Source organism: Ictidomys tridecemlineatus, chromosome 3 (assembly GCF_052094955.1).
Source record: "Ictidomys tridecemlineatus isolate mIctTri1 chromosome 3, mIctTri1.hap1, whole genome shotgun sequence".
NCBI lineage: Eukaryota > Metazoa > Chordata > Mammalia > Rodentia > Sciuridae > Ictidomys > Ictidomys tridecemlineatus.
In genome coordinates this window covers 211,976,247-212,000,778 of record NC_135479.1, presented here as the reverse complement: position 1 = coordinate 212,000,778, position 24,532 = coordinate 211,976,247, and the positions used below count along the sequence as shown (strand labels likewise).

At 47.0% G+C, this 24,532-nt stretch overlaps 1 protein-coding gene across 8 annotated transcripts in view; it reads left to right on the top strand.

Annotated features, from left to right (window-relative positions):
- The window catches only part of Dscam (DS cell adhesion molecule), a 660,878-nt gene that overhangs the window by 299,771 nt on the left and 336,575 nt on the right, over positions 1 to 24,532 (top strand). The window lies entirely within an intron of this gene.

The following is a 24,532-nucleotide window of genomic DNA, read 5'->3' as shown; positions in this document are numbered from 1 at the left end:
GAACTTCCCCGACAGGTGGTGAAACTACTGATGGTGGGAGACCTGGGGTGGGGTGGGGTGCTTCCTGAAAAGAGCCATAGCTCGTGTCTTTCATTTTCCAGGTCACCCTCTTAACCATAGAATTAGTCTCATGGTCCCCTTAGCTTCAGGGAGAGGTCCCAAGACCTCCAGGTGATGCCCCAAACCATGTGGAGTGCAGAGCCCTGGGGATCCACTGCTTTCCCCTAAACCTGTACTAACACTTGACTTGTCAGTTAGGCACAGTAAGAGATCAACAGCAGCTAATAATGAAACCCCAGGATACTGCCATGCCCTGCAGAAGTTCTGAGAGTGAGCTTCCTCTCCAATTCCTTGCTCTTCTGTAGGGTTAGCAACCGTGCAGCACATTCAACTTTCATTCCAAGGAAGCACCCCATGGCTTCTCTTCAGGGTGTGCAAACTGCCAGCCTCACTACTCTTGTGCTTTGGGAATATTATTAACTAAAATTAGGGTAACTGGAACACAAATTACCTCTTAAATAATGGCATCACCTATTTAGCTTGATTTGTTCTTCAAACTAAACCGAAAAATATTTTAATGCCTAAAACACGCTTGCTATAATACGTGTTCAATAAATAGTTACTTTCCAACCTGACTGTGCAAATAGATCCAACAGAAAATTCAAATAAGATCTCAGAAATGTGAAATTTTAAAATCGACATCTGCTGATTCCTAAGTGGTGCAATGTCCTCCGAAAAGCATGCTCATCAGTGTCTGCGCACGTGCACCTGTTCTTCCACAGACCTGCTGTACAGTGCTTAGTGCTTGGTCTCATCGTCTCAAAATGAAGAAGTCATGTGATTAAATTAATCCCAACTAATAATTTGTTGTCAAATTTCATGAGAGTCTTTCACTGACCATCGGTCAATATAGAAAAAGCAAGTCAGATCCACTTTTTAATATAGTGACATCCGTAGCAGCAGCTCTGCCTTAATTACATTTTCACAATTAGGCAGGCTGGGTGTCATTAGCCTCCCTGATAGCACTCCCCTATTGTCACCTCATTTTCAAGCACACAGCTGCTGGAAGTGAGCCCTCTGCCAGCTCCTCAGCTTCTCCATTTTACACCTCTGCTCGGGCGGGGGCGAGGGAGCGGCTAAGAGGTACCAATTGCCCTGCTGAATCTTTGGGAAAAACACGGCACGGCACGTGGGACAGAACGGGAGTCAAAAATTCCAGGATCGAAGCGTGGCTGCCCTCCCTGTCACCGCGGCCCTGGGAAGGCCCGCTACCTTTTGCCCTGATTCTTTTTGAAGTGGCTCCAGAGAGTGTGAGAATGTGCTGACTTCTCTCATCTCAATTCTCAAAACCAATGAAGTTTTCCTTTCGTCCAATCTCAAAACCATGAAATTGTTTCCGACAATGCCTGTGTTGTAGTGAGTAAAACTGATGAGAAATTTTCTGCATTAAAAAAAAAAAGTTGAGTCCACGCAGGACGAGAAAGGAGAGTCCAGTGAGGAAGGTCCCCTGTGAAAGGCCACTCCCAGACTCCCAGGTGGCTCATCCCGCTCGACGGCCGCAAGGGCCAAAGTTGAACATCAGAAAAGGAGCTTCAGACAGTGAATAAGAACACTGTGGTTGTGTGGGGTGAGCTGTTTAGTGCGGCCGGGGTTTTGAGATTATGAAATACAGGGAAGGGATTCCCTTCTCTGCAGGAGGAAGCCAGGAATGATCGTTCCTCTGCAAAAACACCCGATGTTGAGCCATCTTGTTGGGAGCTATGAGAAGGAAGCTCTGAAGGTGCGAGAGGCCCTCTTGCTCTTCCCACCAAGGCTTCTGCCACTTCTGAGGTCCCCATTCCTGTTCCAGTAGGAACGTCAGCGTGGCGGGTGCCCACGACACCTGCCTTGTCCCCACAGCCTTTGCACGGCGGGTCTGGTTCTTCCTTGCATTCATGGGCTGTGGCCTCATGAAAGTCTCCATTCCTCGCCTTTTGTGAAGTGGCTGCTGCCGGTCCTGCCTGCATCTTGGGGTTTGGTGTGGAGAGCCCAAGCCTGGACTCTCAGGAGGTAGGGGAGGGGGATTCTGGGGTCCTCGTTGCCACCAGAACTCGGGATGTGCATTCTTGGACACTCGTATAAGTAGAAGGAGAAGATCTCCCTCTTGCAGGTTGTTGAATTCTTTTCTGCCACGGCCCCCAATACTCAGTAGTGGCATCGGAGTCCCCCTTGTTGTCCTGAGCAAGGCTTTCCTTGGCTCCTTGGACTGGCCACAGCAGGGCTTCTGCGGCAGAGGGCTTTTGTTGGAAGAGCTGAAATTGAACATAATAGTTTTAAAGTAGTTTCTTCTAGGTAAGATCCATAGTTATAATTTTCCAATTCACTAATTTTGGTAAGTTGACTAAGGTATTTTTCTGACTGCATTTGAGAAGGAAATATGAACATTAGTATCTAGTATCTTTTGTCCTTGGACTAAGACCATCATTAAGGTCCAATTGTGTCAAGTCCAGTCTACATAAGGATGACCCGTGGCCTCCTTACCAACACTCCTGTACACAGAACCTAATTTTCCACTCCCAGAACTCTGTGGCACGACCTTATTCACTAGTGACGGTAGTGACACAGTCTAGCATTGGGCCCCACATTGAAATGTTGCCAAATCTCTGCCACCAAATTGTAACAGGTAAACACGTAGCTGGTAAAACATGTTGAGTCTTATTTCAGGTAGGAAGGCAGGTGAGAGATATTCTGCCTATAAAGACTCAAACTTCCCTTTACCATGTCTCAGCTTTTTAGAAAACAAACAAATATGTCTAAAACGGAGCTTCATGTTCTGTGGCATCGAGCTGAACGTAGGTGAGCCTGTGAACAGGCCTGCATGGCTCTCTGACATGCTCTTTGTTCATATGGACTTTAGATTTTTAAGGGGAGATGCTGGGAAGGAGGAGTCCCCCACCCTTCTCCCCAAAGGCTTTGGGAAGTTTGATTCCCTGACCTTCACGGTTAGACCCACGTCTGCACAGAGTCCATTCCCCTCTCTAAGCAGGAGCCTGAGCAGGGACAGGGACATACGTCCTGCTGAGGCTGGAGCAGCCTGCGAGACAGGACTCAGAGCCAGGCTTCCACCCTCCTGGGGTCATTTCTACGGCTCCTCCCTGCGGAGGCAGCTTCTGTGGGGGCTGAGTTTGAGGATGCATGAGCCATGTGTGGCCTTTCATTTTGTTGAGTGGAACAGGTAGCAAGGAACTCTTGTTTCATCCCCTCGTGTCTGCAGCGGCTCACAGTGTGATCATTTACCAGGTACAAAAGACCTTCAGGCGCGTGTGAGCGCATGTGTGTCCATGTGCACCCTCAAAAGTCCGTGTGAAAACCAGAGTCTGAAGATCTGCAGCCCATTTCTCTTCACTTCCAGAAGATACATTTTTTACAGCAAAGAAAAAACTCATTGCATCGCATCCCAGTGGAGAACCTTGTATGGATGTTTCTAGAAAAACTAACAAGTCAACCCCCTTAGTAAAGGCAGATGAGCAGCTGTCACCCGCCTGCTTCTGTGGAACAGCCACGGTCATGCATGTCCTGGCCTGACAGGAGGGTGGCACTGTGCTGGGCAGAGGAGCTGGGATTGGAGCCCACGGACCTCAGCAGGCAGCTGGGTGACCTGGGTTGGTGATCACAGAGTGGGTCCCTGGGTGGGGAAAGGAATGGGGCAAATAGTAGGATCTGCAGCTCCTGAGAGAAGGCAAAGCCTTGTTGCCCTGCAGCACTTATCACAGGGCCCTGCACGTCAAGTTCCTGGGGCGACTTGTCATGTTGTTGGAGTTGTGGTCATTGTGGTTCTGGTTGTGCTAATGGGAATATTAGTAGCAATTGTTGTTAGATTTATAATTCTTTGTTCAAAGTCTCAGTTCAATAGTAGTGATGTAGTGACGGATGGCAAATCTTCCCTATTAGCCAAGAATTATAAATCTTCCTTTTGGCTAAGAATCGATTTTTTTTTTTTTTGGAGGGTGCATTCCACATATTTTGAAGATCATATGTAACAAAGTGGGAAATTTTTGTAATTTACTATTTTGCTTGTTAGATAAAAAGGCAAATACGATCACTTTGGAGAACATTCAGTCACTTATAAAGCCACTCCACTTCTAGTCCCTGTGTCAGCCGGCTTTCCCTTGCCATGATGAAATGGCCGAGGCAGTTAGCTTACAGGAGAAAATGTCTGTTTAGCTCACCGTCTTGGAGGTTCCTGGCTATGACTGAGTCGCCCCCATAGCCTTGGGTTTCTGGTGGGGGTACTGGACGGCAATGGTGGGGAGTGTATGCTCCGACCAAACTACTCACATCATGACCCAGAAGCAAGAAGAAGGGGAGGGCACGTCTCCTGGGACTAAGAGCCTCCTGCCAGGCCCCTCCTCCCAGAGGTTCCACCAGCTCCCGGGAGCACACTGGGAGCCTTGAGCATGTGGGCACTTGGGAGACGACATTCAGCTCAGCAGTCCCCACAGATCTGTTCCTGTGTCCCAGGAACTACAGGCACTGTAGGCAGTGTGGGTTCTCAGGTATGCCCAGGTACCAGAAGGTTCTTAGTGGCACTCTTGAAACTCATAAATGGACAGATGCACTGAGTCGTGTCTTCACAACGTGCTGTTGCTACGGCAGGAGAATGAACAGCCAGCGAGGACACATGGCAGCAGGGCGTCACCTCACGAAGGTCACGCTGAAGGGGGAGCCAGGCACTAGAGGGGCGGCCCTGTGCGTCTGCTTCCACCCGGTCAGAGATGAAGACGAACCTGGGCTCCTAGGAGTCAGGAGAGTGGCCGACTCTGGAGGACGAGTGGTGACCACAGGGGGACACGGTTGGGGCAGGATCAGGGCATCTGCAGCTCTTGGCCGTGGTGTTGAGGACACAGGCAGCTCAGTTGCTCATAACCACAGGTGCTCACCCATGTGCTCTTCTCCAGAGCCTTTGGTTGTCTTTAAAAAGACTGAAAAAAAAAGAATATAGAAAATCATCTTTGACTCTTTGTTTGGAGTCCTGAATACAGTTCCAACAACCTGAGTGGAAATGTTGGTGAGCGCGTTGTTGGGGTGATATCCTAAGGTAATCATAAGTCACTGCTCCAATGAGAGGCACGGCCTCCGCGTTTCAGACCCTCCAGGGCGGGCGCTCCACACCCACCACTGTGGGTTCTACCCCTTCCCCCCAAACATCAAACCGCGGAACTCAGCCTGGAGCACACTCTCTGACGGCAGAGAGATAGTGGGAGTTCACCGAGGGGCAATCACAAATGACTCGTGGCCGTTGTGCACATCAGACCCTGCTTTGGGAATTGTGCTGACCACCAGAGAACCTGCTCGTTTCTACATCGAGAAGACGGAACAGTGAGACGCCATTGCAGTGACGATGAGGATGATTTTTGCTTTCTCTTTCTTTTACTGTGAAGATTGGTATCTTCTAATTTTGGGCTTCTATTTTGTTAGATTTCTATGTCTGCTGGAGAATTCATTTTAATTTTTCTAGACTACTCACTGGGAACTTATTTTCACACTCTTCTTAGTTTATAACTAATGTGTTGAAGGAGGTTTGGGAATATGTATGGAGATAGATATGTATACATACATACACACACACATACATACATATTGAGAATTTATAGATCAAAACCTAATGTTTTATGCCTTTTCAACCTGAGGCTCTAAATCCGTGCAGTTTGTCCTTGGCTCACCTTAAATATTTCTTAAGAATCTGTAGATTTCTTCTTTATTTTGGTATCTTCCAAATATCCCAACTTTGTGCAATGGAAATATTTTACTTTGCAGCTTAAATTTAAACATAAATAAATGTCACCTTTTCAGGCCTCGGTAAGTTAGACCCTGGCTGCTGCTCCAGTGAGGGTGTAGCCTGCTGGCTCGGAGCTCTGGGCTCCCTCCCAGGTGTGTTCCTCAGGTCACGGTCATTCGCCTCCATCTCATTGGTTTGTCCAGCATGAACACACCCAGAAGCTCTGGGTTCTGTTAAGACCATGATTGTTTTAGCTCACAAAGTTGTGAGCAGACTGTTCAGAAAGTACCTCTTATTCAACTCTGGTGGTCACCATCACCATCACCATCATCACTGTTACATCACAGACTGAGTACCATGCGACAGACAGGCACGTGGTTGCCGTTGGGCACGTTTTATGTAGATATTCATGTCATTGAAATGCTTGAGCCTTGCCGCAACTCAAAGGGTCACGCTAGTCTCAGAAAAGTTAGAAAGCTAACAAAGGGTCCCCGTCCACATTCCGTGACAAATGGCTGAGTGACTGCCTTCTGCATATTGCTTCCCTAAAATTGTCCATCTACCTGATGAAGGGCCTTCTAGTGGGTAATAGGAGGTCCAGGCACCGTGCCCCTGGCATCTGGTGAGGGAAGAGTCAGTGTCCGATGGTGAAGGTACATGGGGTGGAGGAGCCCAGGGCACTGGGTGACCAACAGCATGACAATGGTTTGAGTACCTAGGAACCAGCCTGGAACAACAGATGCCCGAGGGCCTGAGGACATGCAAGCACTCCACCCCCAAGGGCTGACTCGCCCGCCCAGGCAGCACGTTCATAATGAGCCTGTGGATGGTGCACCTGAGGAAAACCGGTCAAAACAGGAGCCACGTGAGGAAGGATGAAGGATGAAGGATAAAGGAGACAGCCCCATGCTGTCTGCCTCGTGACAAAGGGGGCCCAGTCTGTGCTGGGAGAAGGCTTGGCAGGAGAAGGAAGCCTGCTGGCCAGCTGGACTGTCTGTGCCCAGCCCTCTGGATGCATCACCCTCGAGTGCTGGTTGTCCCCTGAAGAGTGGACCCTAAAGTGCCAACACACCAGAAGAAATGGACGCTCCTCATGAACTGTGTACGGCAGGAGGAATGGAGAGCACCTCATTTCTGGAGAAACTTCTGGAAGCCTGGTGCTCTTGAGAATCAGGGTAGAGGGGCAACAGCAAGCCAAGTTGTTGTTTGGAGAGATGGGCACTTTTTGTCTACAGAGATGCTAATCTTCAAAGGCCCTTGAAAGCCTGCAGAGCTTCTTTGAGGGCCTCTGGGCCAGGTCCCATGGGCCACCTGAGCTGGGGGTCTGCACGTGCGGGCCTCTCGGAGGGTCTCTCAGGGCCGCAGACCCCCTCCGCAGGCACCCGCTCGTGCACACGTCCTGCGTGCACAATCCTTGAGGTCTTTGTTATTTATGATGTCTGGGGCAATGCTGCCATCGCCGTGACGCCCGTGATTAATGATCATGTGCAAACCTGAGGGAATTTGCTGACATGTTAGATCTCTGTGAGGCGGCAGAATGGAAGCGGCATTCTTCAAACTCTGCTCTGCTGGAGCCCCGGGGGCTGTGCTGGCTGGGGTGGGGGGAGGGCGCAGCTCCCATGGCTGCTGCTCTATTTTAGCTGTTTTCTGTTTTACTTGTTTATAATTCCTGGTAAGATTCTGGATGAACACGAGTGTTGTCTTAAAAAAAAAAAAAAAAAAGTTAAGGAAACAAAAGAATGGAATGTTACTTGTTGCAAAGGAGTGTGCCAAAGGGGTAGGACCATTTTCTGGAATCTTCTAGGCATGTCTGTATGTACGTTATTTATCTACTATTTATTTGGTGTTGGGGATTGATCCCAGAGCCTTACACATGCTAGGTGAATGCTCTACCACTGAGCTCCCTACGCCCCGACCTGTGTTTGTGTTAGCGTCTGTGTTAATTTGCTAGGCTGTGTAACAAAGCCCCAGAAACGGGAGCTTAACCAGCAGACAGTTGTTTTCTCACAGTTCTAAAGGCTCTGAGGCTGAGGCCGAGGTGTCAGCAGGGCTGGTTGCTTGCCAGGATGCCCTTCCTGGCTGGTGGATGGCTGTGATTGTCAGCTAGTCATTGCTATAATGAAACACCTGAGGCAAGCTACTGCTGAAAGGAGGCTATTTAGCTCACATGTTGGAGGTTGCAGGGCCTGTGCCTGCCTCAGCTGCATCACATTGTAGCAATTGCACGGGTGGGATCCCTGCAGGAGCAAGTGGTCACCTGACTGCCCAGACTGGAAGCAGGAGAGCTGCCTGGGGCCATGCTCAGCCTTTTATAGCAACTGTGTCTAGAAACCTGCGTGAAGCCCGATGGAGAGCATGCCCCACAGACCAAGCACCTCCCCAGGGCCCCACCTCTTCAAGGTTCCTCAGCGTCACCACACTGGGGACCAAGTGTCCAGCACACGGACTTTGGGCAACACAGCACATCCTAGCCGTGGCCTGGCCTTCATCCTGTCTTGGCACAGTCATCCTCTGTGAGTGTCTGGGTCTTGATCTCCCCTGCACAGGACACCAGTCACATGCTGGGTGAGAGCCCTTCCCCAAGACCTCATTCTGCTTTAATTACCTCTTTCAAGGCCAGGTCCCCAAATGCCATCCCCTTCTGAGGGAGCGGGGGTCAGGACGTCAGCACCACCCCCTGCACAAGGTAATGCGACCGTGGTGGCACATGGTGTTCTGGAGCGCACAGATCTCGTGGGGACACTCCATCCACGCACACTGCCTGACTCGTTTTCCAGCAGGTCCTGTGTGTTGACACTCAGCCTGCGTCAGGACGCAGAGTCTCCCTGGCCGTGTGGGCACTGGGGTTGGTGTTTGGCTGTGGGGACACTGAACTCTCTGCTTTACCGCCTCTTCCTGTGGCAGATCCCCAGGGACCTCACAGTTGAGTCTCATTATTGTCTCCTCTGTTCATCCTGCACATTTGGTACAACCTTGACCAAATGCAGGTTCAAAACAAAAATGCCTCTCTGCCCCCGGCAGCTCACTCCGTTTTCTGAATCCTGTCTGGCTGGACATGTGTGCCGTGGGCCTGGGGTTCTTGCAAGAAGGTAAACCAAGTCACTGCCAATTGGTGAACTTTATCCCCCCAGAACCATGTTCACACTTCTGCCAGATAAGTTAGTGCTCCCCCGGGGCTGAGTCCCACCCAGAGGACTGACCCAGACCACTGAGGCGCATAGCCTGCTGTGTGCTAGTGGCCTTGAGAAACTGCACCTTTTCTCCCCGGGTCTCCTGCATGGTGACCCACATTAGCCAGCACCCAATCTCTCACACCCTGCAGGGGGCAGGGCACAGAGTCCCAGGCACATTAGGTAATTGCACAGAGAAATGAGCACCAGTGGCTCTTTCCAGTTTAACCAAAATACCCTTAAACACACAAAAGTCATACGTAAACCCCCCTCTGTAAAACACACACACACAAGTGAAACAAACAGAACCAACTGTCCAAGTGTTTGATTTTGAACTATTTGCAGTATCACCTTAAATCTTTGAGCTTCTCCAAGGTTTGGCCATATTATTTTCTATAAGATAATATATTCAATACAAGATGCATGTGTATCTGCATGCAAGCAAAATAATATATGAAATTTAGAATTTATAAACTGATAGATTTAAAGATGATTATTTTCCCCAGAGCTTTCTTTGACTTAAAAATAATTCACTTTAGATTTGCTTTAAATAGCTCTTCGTGAATTGAAAATGATTCAATATGAAAAAAAAGTTTGTACCATCTTCTCATGAACATATGTTTTGAAGTGTGATGTAATCTTGTTCTAAATTTAAGATTTGAAGGACAAAGTGTCCACGTTCGTTCTCCATATTTATGCACAGACATAAGCTCATTCCGCTGACATGTGTAAATGATATAATAGAACTGAAAGCTGTCCCACAGTGATAAAGGTCAAAAGGCTCTGGGTGAACTTGACTGCTGGACAAGTCACTGTGGGGAATTCAGAGTCCTGCTCCTGGGAGCTTGCTCCCTGGTGGAAAGGTACAGCAGGGGCCTTCTTCCTCAGAGCCCCTGAGAGGGGCTTTGTGGGCGTGGGTGTAGAGCCAGGCTCCCTGAGCACCCATGCTGTCTACTGTGTGGCACTGGGCAGGTGCTTTATATTTTCTGGGCTCAGCTTCCCCATCCATAAAACTTAAAAAATACATGGCTGTGGTGGAGGATTCATTAATCCCAGCAGACACCTCCCACAGAGTTGGAACCCTAGTGCTGCCCTTGCTGGGTGAGTGCCTCTGTCTTAAAAGCCTGGGTTATGAATAACTATTTTCCCACACTGATGAGGAAACCCAAGGATTCCAAGTGCGTGTCCACTCCATGGCACCTGGGAGAAGGCTGCCAGGTGAATCTCCACCGATTTTCTTTTACCCTCTCTGATGCATGAAAGCAAGGAAATCCTATCAAAGAAGTGACTGGACGGTGGACTCCAGAGCCCGGTGGGGAATGCAGTAGAAATGTCCTGATGAAGCTCGAGCAGCTAGCAGAACAAAAGCAGTTCACACTCACGTTTTGAATAGACGTGGCAGTCTAAGATTGGTTTAAGATTATAAGTTCTTTTTTCTTGGCATTAATCAATAATAATGATTTTTTAAAAAGTCACTTCCAGGTGCACAAGCAAGAGTTGACTTAGTGTTGCCCTCAAAATACAGGGTGGTAGAAGGATCTGGAATGTAACCCCTCTTTGATAAGCCTACCTGATGTAGATAAGGGAGGCACCCAACAGCACAGGGGTCCTGTGTGGCTTGGTTGTGTGCTGCCGAGTCTTGTGGGCACACATTGAAGGTCAGGGCTCGTGGGTGTTCTTTGTGAACTTTTCTTGTGTCACACGAAATTAATAGCCTAAGAAAACGCTTGGTCTTGGCCATCTTTACTGGATCTCACTGGTTGAAAGCTCTCTCTGCTATGTTTGCAAAGCTTTCTCCTTTCGCATCCAAACCCGAAATAAATATGACCTATCAATGTTATTGCTATGTTAATGTTAATCGTATCATTGTGGGGTTTTAAGGTTAAAACAAGAGATAGATACACTGTAAAAAAAAATTTATAAAACAGGATTGATTATTCAAAACTAAGAGATCCCTATAATTCTGGACCCCCCAAAATGTTATATTTATCCAGCATTTCCTATGCCAATATGTGGGACTGCATTATTCTGAACCCATTTCCCCCTGAAGCCATCAAAACACGTTTCCATGGAGTAAATGTGCTGCACTTTTTGTCACACACTCTATGCAGATCATTTTAGGGTCACCTGGTGAGAAGGGGTGAAAATGGGCCCAGTTCCCTCCTGCAAGCAACCCCTTTCTTTAGTTTTTATTATTTCCTTTGACTTTTCTAAATCCTATTCATCTGTCTGTTGACTGCAGACCATGGCAGGTCAGGAGGTTAAACCCTTAGCCCACGTCCCCCTCCTCTCGCTATTTTACAATCTTGGCCGATTGCAGTGTGACTGTGGACATGGGCGGCGGCGGGGCCCTGTAGAGTTATGTGATTGCAGTTGCCCTTTTAGTTTAAACATCTAAGAGTTCCACAGTCCAGAGGACAGAATCATTTTCCACAAGGTCAAGTTTGCCAGAGAATTCATCACTTTTAATTTGTTTTCCTAGCAGGAAACACTGCTAGACCTAACCAGTAGGCTTCCAATCCGAACTGGCTACTCCCCACACCGCCCCGGCCTCTGCCACCCCCCGAGATGCCCTTCTCCTCTCCAGCATTGGACTCCTCATGCCCCATTTCCTAAATCCCGTGTCTTCCTGCGCCCTCTCCTTGCCACCATGCGGTGTGTCCTCCATTCTGCCATTTCTGAGAAAGGATGTGTGAGAAGGACAATTTTAACAACTTATATTTGCAAAAAGAGTATAACTTTGAAAATAACTCTTCTTTCACAAATTTAAAACAATTTCAAAAGAAATAATTCCTTGTCATTTTTTAGCATCCAGAGTTTTTGTGATTCTGATCCTGATCTGGGTGTGCAGATGGGTTTTCTCTTTGTCCTTCCTCTTGGCCCCTGAGGCCCAGGGTCTTAGGAGGGCTGCTGGCCTGGCCCTGGTGCGTATTTTCCTTCCCTGGGCTGGTGCTGACTAGCTCTGTGGCTCAGCCACCCCTGTCTTGAGCGAGCTGGGGGCTGTTTCCCTGAATTCCCACTGGAATACGTTCCTTCTTTTTAGACTAGTTTTGGGGGTCTCCTGCATGGTGACCCACATTAGACCACCCAGGCAAAGATAATATATATAAAAAAATCTTTGTTCTTTTACTTTACCAATTTTGACCTTTGGTTTGACAGTCCGGAGAATTTCTTCAGTTTTCCTTTTTTTATATTAACACTTAGAGAAGTTCACTCTTGGTACCTAAAAGCTCTATTTCCTATTAGCCAGAAAATCAAGCTGTAGACTCCCAAGATACTGAAGGTGGGACAGTCACCCAAGGGTGCAGGTGGGATGAGGACCCAGGAAGTGTCGGGCTGAACTCTTTCTTCTTCAGCTCACAAGTGTCTGGCATCTCTAAAGCTGAGCTGTTCCAGGGTTCTGGGTGCAAAACTAAAACCCAACCTTTACCTTTGGCTGGCCTCCTCCAGTCCTACACGGCCCCTTGAGCTTGGGTTGGTGGGCACTTCCCGGCCCCCCTGGAGCACTACACATCTCCAACATGGTGTCTCCTCCTCTTCTCCTCCGTGCCCTTTCTGGGCTATGGAATGTCATCAGTTTCACTGATGAAAACTTAGTCCCCTTTCTTCATTTTCTATATCATAAACATTACTAATAAAATTTCCAACATTTCTGTGTTTCTCTTTAATAAATTCCTAGACAGGTTACTGCTTATTAAAAATTCATGCGTAATTCCCAAGATGTCTTAATTTAACAAATTTCCCTTCAATATAGATCAGGTTATCAAATTTAATTTTGAGCAAGTATGTGAAAGTGTTGATTCTTGTCTTTCCCAACTTTAAACATTATCTCTTTCTTATCATTTTTCAATTTAACAGGAAAATTCATTTTATGTTAACATTTATACTTCTAAATGTATGCCTCCGGCAAGCTACATATTTCTGAAAATAAAGCATTTAGTCTTTCACAGTCATTTGACAATTTTTGCAGATACAAGTAAATAATAAGACCTTTAGTAAATTTATAGCTGAATATCAGTTAATTACCTGGCTAACTGTTGTGCAGATGTAGTTGTCAGGTGTGTGAATGGCAGAGGGTGCAGTGTGCGGGCTCAAGACAAACTAACCAAATTGTTGTTTAAAAACGTTCTGAAGCATCTTTGTGTCACATACAGCTTACATTCGAATTTGATGGTTGCTTCTATAAATCTCCCCGTTTTTTCTTGATTTTTAAATTACAGGTAAGGAACTAATGACCAAAATATGGGAGCCCTCTGGTGGCCAAAACACTCTCAGATGCAGATTAGTAATTTCTTTTTAGGCTTAAATTCTACATCTAGTGGAGACACATAGGGCTTTAAAAACATAAAGAGGTGAACAAAGTCCACTGTGCAGAACGGAGTTTTGCATGTAACTGTATCAGAAAAAAAATAATCTGGAGGCGATGGCAGCCACGCTCAGCCATGTTCCCCTAAGTGCCCCTGGGAACCTACAGACCTAAGCCACAGCTCAGTTACAGTGTCCCCAGACACTCTCCACCTCAGCCAATTCCAAAGGCTCTTTGAGATGGTTCCACAGGAACTGGTGTCACTATGCCCTGAACAGAGGGCCTGGGTGCTGGAGGAGGAAGTCTGAGGGTCACAGGAGACCTCAGCACGCCTCACCTGCTGGGTGGCAGAATCGAAGGAGATGGAGCAGAACGGAGGGGAGGAATGATTGGTAAAACAGTCCTTCAGTGGCACAGTGCTGCACATCTGTAATCCCAGAGAGTTGGAAGGCAGGAGGATCCCAAGTTCAAGGCCAGGCTTAGCAACTTAGCAGGACCCTGTCTCAAAATAAAATAAAAAGGGCTGGGGGTGTGGCTCAGCGGAGGGCACCCCTGGGCCCAATCCCCAGTGTTGAAAACAAACAGACAGACAGAATGGACTTCCTGGGTGGCAGAGAGTGACCCCCACTGTGAGTGTGGAAGCAGGCTACACGGGAGCCCCTTGCACAAGCTGCTGCAGAGAGGACTCGGGCTCTTGGGCTGGGGTCTTGAAGAGGAGGCCCCCCAACCCCATGGGCTCTGAGCGGGCCCTGGGCACTGCAGAAGGGGTCTGCACCCCAGAGGGCGAGCGGCCTGGATTCTGAGAGCAGGACAGCAGAGCTGGCTCCTGGTCTCTGGCGAGGTGCTGGTGGCTCCCGGGAGGCGGATTTAGAACCACAGATGGGGCTGTGCACGTGTCTGTGGGATGCTGGCATTCCTTTTGGAGCAACAGTTCCATTTATACTGCGCTCCTTGTGACCACATCTGCATATTTCCATCTTTTTGAGATTTTCGCAGGCAAGATTCTGTCACCCAAAACAGCAAGGATTTGCTCCTCTTTTATTTCTGTGCTTAAAAAAAAAGCAAACAGACTTCAGAATATGACAATCTTGCTGAAAATATTTTTTTAAAACCAAACATGTTTATAATCAAACAAGTTGTCAGAACAAGGGGTCACTGTTCCTTCCTTGAACATCTCAAGAGTGAGCAGCAATGGCTCTGGAGGAAGGCATGGGATTCCAGTCTCCAGAGGGAATGAATGGAAGAGTGAACTCGCTCATTATTTTTAATGGGACACAGTCTTTAGGGTTGATCTGTATGAATTTGAACAGGGTTTTAACCCATGCAGTGCCTCAGTTAATGTCTCCTCGAAGTGACTTTCCTATTCTATATCAAATGTTCAGTGGCAAGTTTTCTGAAGACATTTAAACAGCACGCCACTCATGAAAACAACTGGGATAATACATCCCTGGTAGAAAGAAAGTCCAGTGCAAAGATTCTGGGGCAGAAAATCCCTTCATGTATTACCTACAGGTAAAAAAGGACAGCACATCCAAATCCTTCCTGTGATGGGGAGACTGATGTGAAGATGTTCCAGGCCCAGGACGTACTTGCTATTAGTATTTTATGTTAGGTCCCAAGAGAAGGCACTGATGTACTTTAAGCAGGGCAAACTTTGACCTCATTTACATGTATGAGTAGTAGTTCTAGTTATTGGGTGGAGAGTGGATTACTGATGGGACAGCCATGGAAGCAAAGGACCCAGGTGACCTTGGGACCCATGGATGTGGAGGTGGAGATGGAGAGACGCGGGAGGAAGTGGGAGGAAGTGGAGGACGTAGAATGCACAAGAACAACAGATATGACGGCGAGATTCAGGGAAACGGAAGGATCCTGAGGACTCCTGTTTCCATTCTGCTTGGAGAGTTCTTCAGACAGAATGAAGCAGCAGCACCTTTGTGTGCAGGGGGTAGACTGAGGGAATCCTGACTAAGACTTAGGTTTGGAAATGTCACATGTAGGAAGCTGAACCGCCTCCACCCTGTCATGAGCCTCTTTCCCATGTTTCCCCATAGAACTCTCCATTTTCCAACATCCAACACGGTTGGCTTCTCTGTCTTGGTGACCATTTCTTGTCAGTCTCCCACCTCCTCCTTGAGAGCATGTCGGGGGCCAGGATTCACTGTCGTGGCTGGCATCCCTGGCTCATCAGAACCACATCAAGAGCCCTCCTGGAGATGTTCAGGGGGCCCGGGGCACAGGACTTTGGAGTTCAGAGGAGAGCACTGATGATAGATGTGGGAGAAGTCCATCTGCCCATGGTCAAGGATGGGATTGCCTCAATGAGGAGGATGCAGAAGGTCTAGAAGACACCCCACAGAGCTTTGGTGTTTAGGGGGAGGATGCCGTGCGGAGGGGAGCCCGCAGGGGGCCCAAGTCAGAGGAGAAGGTGGAGGGCTGTCCTGGAGGACCAGTCAGGAAGCACTTCCCGGAGAAGAGGTGATCACCTTCAGAACTGGTTACGGCAAAGTACAAGGGGCGGCCACTAGCTGCAGGGTGGGGGTTCTGGGGAGGGAGAACAGACAGTGACACTCGGGGCACAAGGAGGTGTGCTCCAGAGGTGTGGTGCAGCCCTCCTGTGCCAGCTCCCAGGAGCATCTGTGGACTGGAAGAGGAAGGGACCCACAGAGGGAGCTTCTCGCCCTCTGACCTGGAGAATGGAGGGAATCCGCAGGGATGGCCTGAGACTGGGTCCACAGGGGGCGCCCACACTTCAACTAAGACCTGGGGGAAGGGAGGATGGCTGAGCCAAGCTCACTGATCCTGGGAGGAACTTCAGGAGCCCCTGGGGGAACTGAGGGGAGGCCCTGGTGAATGGACAGTGAGCAGATGTCCGTGCACTCTGGGTGGCCTTTGGATGACCGGGCAGCCTTACATTTCTGACTAATTGAGATGGCCAGAGGGGTGTCAGAAACTGCTGAGCAGTTGTGTTGGCTGCTCCGCCATGTCTTGCTCACCACACAGGGTTGATGTAAGCCAGACCCTTGGCTTTTAGTTTTCTGAAAGGTACTTTAAGAAACTCCCAGATAACTCCTGGCTGACAAGCCATTCTCAAGGACGTGTGCCCCAACGCGCTTCGTGCTTAAGGACATCATTCTGATATCCTGAGGGTGTGCTGTGTGCTCATCTGTTAGGCTGATATGAAACTGCCGTTTTTCACATCAGATTTGAGCTAGTGTGGATGGCCCAACCCGGCACCCGTTAGAGCAGAGATTCTGTCTAGGAGGAGACAGTAGCAGCAGTCTAACAACAAAGCGAATGGAATTTGGAAGAGTTCAACTGTATGGAATAATCAATGGCTTCATCATGCCCCTTCACCTTGCAAGGTTGCCAGTCACTGACCTTCAGAAACGAGCGAGGACAGCACCCTTCTCCTGCTCCCCAGTTCCACCTGTGGCCTCTGATCATTGCCAGGCCAGCCACGGGTGGGAGCCTGCTGCGGCTCTCGGCCTTGGCTGCATGTTGGAATCTCCCAGGGACTAGTGAGACTCCTGATGCTCAGGCCACAAACCAGCCAATTAAATCCCGGGGGGACCTGGGAGTATGGATGTGTTAATCACCCCTGTGACTTCAGCATGTCAGGACTGAGGACCACTGTTCTGCACCAGTGCTCTCAAACTCACTGTGCATACAGATGGCCTAGGGATCTGTCAGGGCCCACCTCGGCATCCAAACCTTCTAATTCCGTGGGTCTGGGTTGCTATGGAGACACAAGGATATTTCAAAGATTGCCCAGTGAGTCTAGTGAGTAGCCATGTTTGGGAACCCTGCTCATCTAAATCAAGAGCATCAGATAATGATTCCCAAACAAACATCATACCAGAATTATTTTGGAGGGCCTGGTAAACCTGAGTTTAACCACCACCCCGAGTCTCTGGTTCCCTGTATCAGAAAAGAGACCCAAGAGTTTTCTTGTCTAACTGGCTCCGAGGTGGCATGACTGATGCTGGTCTGGGGGCTACTACGTGAGAACCACTGGTAACCCCAGAGAGGCACCTGGGAGCCTGTGTGCCAGAGAGTCCCCGCATGAGGCCTGGGTGAAGTTGCAGGAGCAGGAGCAGGGGTGGTTTAAAATCTGCCCTTCCTGTGACCTCATTTCCTGGTGGTCCTTATTCAATTCATTGTGTTCATTTCCTGTTTCTGCTTTAAAAAATTGGCATAAGCCTAAGTGACCAGATGAGAACACGTTGTCACAGTACCATGACAAAGGTCAGACGCCCAGGGAGTAGGCAGTCTTATTGGCCCAAAGCCCAGGTGTTGGCCGGGCTGTGCTCCTTTGCTGAGGTCTGGGGAGTTCTGCCAGGAAACCTAGCACATCGCAGGTTCTAGGGGCATCTTTGAGGGTGGGGACAGTATTCTACCCATCGCACCTGCCTTCTGGTGCCCAGACTGTAGAAGTGGGGTGCTAGAGCATGAGGCCAGCCCCGCTGCTTCAGTGCTGTGTTGTGGGACATCTTCTGTGAGCTCCTAGAGTCAGTGCCAGGCACTAGCTACCTCCCTCCTGGGTGAGGGTAGAGTTACCTGTGAAAGTAATTAACATCTAATCCAGATGCCAGATCCTGGCAAAGGGGTTTCCGAGAACCTTAGTTCATTGTTGCTGATATAATTGTCACAGTCCTCAGTTTTAAGAGCTTAGTTTCCCTGTCTATGGCCACGCAGTTCCTCCCTTTATGAGAAACCACTCTCCTGGAGTTTCCTTTCACAAATATTTTGTGCATGTGCAAATAGATAATGTATTTGTACAACTGGTCGACCACTCCAGCTTTCTAAGACTACTCTGATTCATGTGCGCTTCCTCTATTCTCAATGGCTGTGTGGTTTCTATTTATGAATGTGCTTCTACTCATTGGGCCAGTCTTTTATTGAGGAACACTTAGTGTTTGTTTGTTTGTTTCTCGCCATTACGAACAGAGCCATGACGAGGTCTTGTGAATCAGTAAGTTCACAGGTGTCCCCGTGAGTCTGTGGTATAATTCCTGGACGTGAACCTTCTGAATCAAAGGCGATAGGCATGGAAGGTTTGAGAGTCTCGCTGCTCCATCTCTGTGTGTCTTTTGATTCCCTTGGTTCTCTGAGAACATGAATTTCCAGGTGCCCCAGCCTGGCGCCTTACCTAGCGCTTTAGTGTCTGCTCTTCTCTGGTGGAAACAGTACTTTCCTTGGCATCTTTTTGTGAATGAATCCAGCGTCTTTCCTCACATTCCCTCCTCCTGTTCCCTTTCCAACGAGCCAGCAGTCTACGTCCCTCATCCGTCTTCCCTTTGGGTGGCGGATTTGTTTCCTTAGTGATTGATTAGTGGGAGGGTCACATCTTAAGGTGAGATCTCCTTAAATATGAGTTACAAAAACATTTTCCTACTTTGTTTGCTTTCTGATTTTCCCTTAGGGAAACACTCTATGAGAATTTCTAGATTGTTTATCAAATCATAGCTTTGAATCATGCTCAGAAAGACCTTTCTACTTTTGGAATATGTAACACAAATTTCCGTTGATAATCACATTTCTTTATTACTTTTATGACTTGTTTCTCTTTGATGCATTAGGGAGGGGTGCAATTTCCTTTTTTTCTCATGCGTCCCGGATGCCTCAACACCCCGTACAGAATAATCGTGTTTCTTTCGGCTGCTGCACACCACAGTTTATCACCTGCTCATTCTATGATCTTAAAATGTCTTTAAATATTTGATATTATCAGATCTATTTTTTGCCTTTTTCACTTGATGTTTGCAGATTTTTTTCCCCTGGCTGGCTGTGTCGGTTTGGCGTGACGTGACTTAGTTAGGGAAATGTCTGCTTCGCATTGTGTTCATGGGGTCTGGAACATACCGACCAGTTCAAGAGCCGCCCTCCTCAGGATTCCAGAGTTCTTCTCCCCTGGGATCTACCATGCGACTTTCTCAGAGCCTGTGTGTGTACCAGACACGCATTTCGGCACGCTTATGTGGTTTCTGCACATTCCCTACAGGTGTTTCTCTGGTCCCTGTGGAGAATGACTCTTGATTCCAGAGGGGCTTGCACAGACTTCGGCAACCCATTTACCTTTCCACTTTTCACTCAGTCACTTCACTGAATTATCTGTACAGTTTTAATAGTTTTCCAATTGATGCTCATGAATTTTTCATTTATGCAATTATATTGTATGCAAATAATGATAATCTCCCTCTTCTCTAATATGCAGAGTTCTGATTTTCTTCTCTTATCAAGTTACACATTATAACATTTAATCTCCTCACTCTGTGATTCGTTTCTCGTTCTCATTGCTAATTTTTGTATGCTTTACTCTTCTTAGGTAGTTTAAACAACAACGTGTCCATTTTGTTAATTATTTTAGAAGTTTAAATTTCTTTGATAGTTCTAACATTAGTCTATTTTTAATCCAGTAACTCTGATATCCATGATATTCTGCTCCTGGACCCCCAAAGCTCATGCCTTTCTCATAATGCAGAATATAGTTAGTCCATTTTGAAGAGTCTGACAGGCCTTTCCACATTCTTATTATTTTATCTTTCCAAGCAAGTTAGGAATAAATAACTGTATTTAAATTCAATTCACCATTCAGTATGGGAGTAAATTTAGAAAACTCAAAAATGTGTTTTATTATATTTTACATTATAGTTTCTCTATGTTGCTTTGGTTTTTCTTGTGTGTGTGTGTGTGTGTGTTTAGAATATGGACTTGTAAACTGTTGTGAGTTCGTCTTCTTGTTAACTGTGTAATTATAACACAGGATGCTCGTGGCCTACTTTTCCTAAAGACAGTATCGACCACAATCAGTGATGGCATTTCCAGGTATTCCAAGTACATCACTCCCTGGTGTTACTTGGTTATTTTATGGATTCCTCCAATTTTTACATTTAAGGCTGATTAATTGTTTTACCGCCACTAAAGTGTATGTATTTGATCTGTGGCTGTGAGCATCCCTCTATTTCCTTTCCCTTTTCTCTCTTTTTCTGTGAATTTTGTCTGGTTACAGGAATGCTCAGTTTCCATCCTGTGTAACTATGAGTTTCTGTTCCGTAGTTACCACAGGGCTCAATCCCTCACTCTGTCATTAGGTAGAATAAAGGGAGAGAGCCAGTCTTTCTGCTGTGGTGTCCAAATTCACTTTCATCATTTTATTATGAAAAGTCCCAAACATAGAAAATGACAGCAGTGTCTGGCGAGCACCCACTCAGCCGTCGCCTGGGTTCCACCCCCGCACTTGCTGTGTGCCTCGGCCACCAGCTGTCCACTCACTGACCCTCCGTGCATCAGCCCATCTCATTTCCTGATGCATTTCAAGATGACTTCTGCCTGTCTCTAGTTGGCACCTTCTGACATTTCAGCAAAACTGTCACTAACTATTGATGGTCTTCACTGATATTTCCATTAGGTACTTTTTTCTGATTTTTCTGGAAGATTTCATGGCTGTAATTGCTGACTTTTTCCGTTTGAAAGCGTGGTCTACACTCTTGTCATGGACTGCTATTTTGGTTGGGTCGAACATTTTTGTTCCCATGAGTGTTTTAGATGTTTTGCCACTACCTTCATATATAAATATGTCATTGTGAAAAAAAAAATGAGATCCATGTGATTTTAATTTATTTTATTCTCTTAAGTGACTTTGTTTTTTAAACCTGAATATGAAATATTTCTTTACATATCTTCTAAAGTCCAGTGAAACAAACCCCAGTATAGATACATTTCTCGTTGACCTACTTACATCAAACCTTCTCAGGACTTTGCGACCACATTCTTCTGCATGTCAAGCCTCCTTGCACTTGACCACTGGTATTTCTGTTTGTTTGTTTAATAATATCTAACACTGTTTAGTTCATGTTCATGCTTCTCTTCCAGGCGTATTGGTTAGGCAGATTTTGGATGTGTTTCTCCTCTCCCCTCTCTGATTTTATCCTTTCGTCATTCTATCTACCTAGCTGTCATCTGCCCATCTCTCACCTGCCTGTCATGGACCTGTATCTCTGTAGCTGATCTATGGAATTTCCTTGGTTTGTTTTTGCTGCTGGATCCGGTACACTTTCTTTGGTTCATTACAACATCACAGTCTGCTTAAATTTTTCTTTAATCCCTCTTCTCCTTTTCTGTGCTCTTACGGTTTACATTCTGTCCCTCTCTTATCTGAGCCCAGTATTTTTGACTCTGCTTTGAGCTGTCTGCTTCATGGAATAATTTTCATTCATGGTCGTGTGTTTTGCTCAAATGATCGGTATCTACCTACCCTGGTTGGTTGGTTACGTAGTTCTAGTGAGTTCCCTAACCCCATCTCCTATTATTATGTTTCTATGCGCCCCACAGGGATCTTCTGATTTCTCACCTTGGGAGGGAAGACATTCCTCAGTCAGGTATTTGCAGACTGTTTACTTGGGGGTGGACGCCTCTCCAGCCAGCAGGAATTATTCCCAGTCTCTAAAGGTGAAGCACCTTCTGGAATAAGGTTCTGTGTCTGGAGTGCCTCGTCTTCCCTTCTCTCCAGCAGACAGGTCTGCAGTCCTCAGCTCCCCTCATTCTGAGGTTCTGATAGAAGGTGCCCACCCGCCTCTTCCACTGCCCCATTAGCTCTGCCTCCCACCATGCCGCCAGAGCCAGGGAGGAGGCCCTGCGCCGCGTCTGTCTTCCCCTACTTGGGGAGGGCTGCTTCGTGGGCCTCAGTGTCACGGACATCCCTGCTGCTCCCTTCTCACACTGTCACTCAAGGTCCCCTGCTTCTGGCAGGTGGTTTGAGCTCCTGGAAATGTCTTAGACACTGTAAGGAGGAATCGCGTGTGTCCAGAGGTGACCGAGAACCCCGGGCATGCCAGTGGCACCACACGGGGCCTGTTCCCTCACCCCCTCTTCTCATCTCCAGCAGAGCTCCTCCCGTTCCCCTGATGAGCTTTAAAGCTATTCGTTGCTTTATTTGTGTCCATTGTTCTCTTCCATGTTCAAAGGTTCATAAAGAGGAAAATTGAAAATTTAGTGCTTCTGAGGAGTCTTGGCAGAGAATTTCCACCTGCATGGTTTCCATCTCATCCTTTTGATGATCTTCCACCATGAGCATTGTGACCCCTTTTACAGATGGACAGAGACCCAGCTAGGTGGCAGGACATGGCCTAAGTCACATGCTAACACACCTGTATTTCTGACACCTCCATCATCTGGTTTACCAATTTTCATAGATAGGAATGGAGCCTGAAGCCAGCAGAACATTCTCTTGAACATGGTGCAGGCTTTGACATTTGAAATAGATTAGAGAAAAATAGAAAATTGCCCTTATTTATCACGAGCAGACTTTGCCATGGTGACAGACTGTCTAATTGGCTCCTATATATCTTGCTGTTCAGCTTGCGGTTCTGCTCATTAGCATATAGTCCTCCTTCTCCTGCCTGGGCAGGGATTTGGGGTGCATTATGGACCTTGTTCCCACATCAGGGCCCTGCAGGGAAGAAGAATGCTCTCATACAATGCAAAGAGTCCCAGCCAAGCTCCGCCTTCACCGTGTTTACACATGGTGAACACTCTTGCTAACCTGCAGACCAAGGCTTCACTTTCTGAGAGAGTGATCTTTTATCTCCTGATATTTTCAGGTAGATTAATTTTATTGGAGGGCAAGGACTGTTTGCTCACTATAGTGAGTTGTATACAACTCATATTTTCAGTTGTAATATAAATGCTTCTTAATGCTGCTTGCTTTTTTTTTTTTTTTGGTTGGGGATTAGAACTCTACCAACTGAGCTATATCCCCAGCCCCTTGCTCTTAAAAAATGTTTCTTGCCTGAGTGTCTTCTGCTCTTAAAGAGTCGATGCACCTCTGATGTTCTGTGGTATTCATCTGACAGCAGCAACAGCAACACAGGTATTTGCTGGTGTTGGTACTAACCAATATTCAAATGGACTATAAGCTTCTCATCCCAAAGTGCTGGGTCAGGACACGAACCCTGATCCCCAGGAGTAGCGGGGAAAAGATTGAGGACAATTGAAGATTTCTGCAGTATTTTTGAAAAGGCAAAGAAGTACCTACCTTTTCTTGTTGCAGGCCCTTGTGCACACAGGACTAAAGTTGTTTGCCAGTCACAGGACGGCATCTGCCAGAGCTGCAGATGTCAGCTTGACAGCATGACCTTTTCTAAAGTAGCGTGCCAGGGAGTTCTATGTCACACACGGCAATGTGACAGGACTGTGCATTGCTTCCCAGCAGGGCCCCCATCCTCATCTTCTCAAGAAAGGATGCATTCTGAAGGCGAGAAGGGAGTGTATCACATGTCAATGCCATGAGCTCAGAAACCAGATGGGGAGTTCACACATTAAACTTTACTTTACACACTGATATATAGCAGTGTGTGATGCACTTGTTTGTGTCTGTATGCAAATACATACACATGTGTATTCTGCACAATCACACATGTGTGCTTACACACACATGCTCGCACAAGCCCTGAACTTGGAGACATCAGTGAGGCAGCCATAATTCTTTCTAGCAGTAGGAAAGGAAAGATTGGAAATACCAGAACTCATAAATGCTATTTTGAATTTAATAGGAAATTATCTAATTATATCTAAATCAACTAAATCGATGCAAACTCCTCATTTCCACCCTAGCCAGAATTTTACAGATTTTTCTATATAGAACATAATATTTGGCACACTTCCTAGCTGAGACATGCTTTGCAGCTGTTTACTGAGTATTTAGTAGAGAATCATTTGTATCATGCATATAAAAAGAAGAAAAGAAGAATGAAAGAAATAAAAAAGAAAATTCCTACGTTTTAGCTTCTTCTTTTCTGCTGTTAGAACATTCTCATGCACAGTGATGCCCTGGTAGCCTCTGTCGCCTGCTGGGGGTGAATGCCATATTGTCAATAAAATGTAAAACCTTCATCAATAGCAAAGTGAGAGTCACAGTCTTAGTATATTACTAGGAAGTTGTTAGGATAACAGTCAGAATTAATTTTTCAATAGGAAAATGTCCACAGGTAGAACAGAGATGCACGTGATGACACTCTGTAAGGTCTTCAGCTCAGTAAGTGCCCTGGGCTTCCTGCTGTCCTGTGCCCCCTTCTCCCAAGCCAGCATGCAGTTGTTCAGAAATCAGTTAAAATACTGACATTTTATTACCCATGTCAGACTAATACATTTACAATGCATTTCCCATACATCTCTTTTTCTTGGTGTTTGTATGGAGTGCTCTGTGTGTAGAGCTCTCTTTGGAGGTGGTTTTTCTCCATACTTTAATCATCTTGACTTTGCGTATGCATGAGAGGCACACTGTAAATTTTATCTTTG